Below are 438 nucleotides of genomic sequence, written 5' to 3'. Positions count from 1 at the left end.
AGGAGACAACGGACCAGAAAATAGGAAAAAAATGAACCACAACAATGAAGACGCAAAAAAACTGTTTGATAATTAATTATCACAAGCTCGCAGTTTTGCTGATCTCTTACTAAGGGATAGAATTACTGCATTATGAAAAATGTATGAATGAAAATAGTTATCGTCACAGTTTTTCATTCATACAATTTTCCACGTTAATCAAAATTAATGCTATAAAGCGCTACGCAAAAAACATAATTAATTAGAAAGAATCACAAAAAAAAAAAAGCGTAAATATAAAACAATTACACCATCACCACAAATAATGATAAAAAAAAAAAAGGTAATGATGCAACACAAAGAATATCATTACGCCACACACGAAATAAAGATTCCGCACAGAGTAATATGAACAAAGAAATATACGGATGGAATGCTTGCGCACGGTGGGTATACACG

The 438-nt window shown here is 31.5% G+C and overlaps 1 protein-coding gene across 1 annotated transcript in view; it reads right to left on the bottom strand.

Moving 5' to 3' along the window:
* The window catches only part of LOC119594431 (E3 ubiquitin-protein ligase RNF123-like), a gene marked incomplete at its 3' end in the record, with an annotated part of 13,922 nt that overhangs the window by 12,661 nt on the left and 823 nt on the right, over positions 1–438 (bottom strand).

The sequence above is a fragment of the Penaeus monodon genome, chromosome 33 (assembly GCF_015228065.2).
Source record: "Penaeus monodon isolate SGIC_2016 chromosome 33, NSTDA_Pmon_1, whole genome shotgun sequence".
Lineage (NCBI taxonomy): Eukaryota > Metazoa > Arthropoda > Malacostraca > Decapoda > Penaeidae > Penaeus > Penaeus monodon.
Note: the sequence above shows the minus strand (reverse complement) of the source record. Positions and strands in the feature narration are given on the sequence as shown.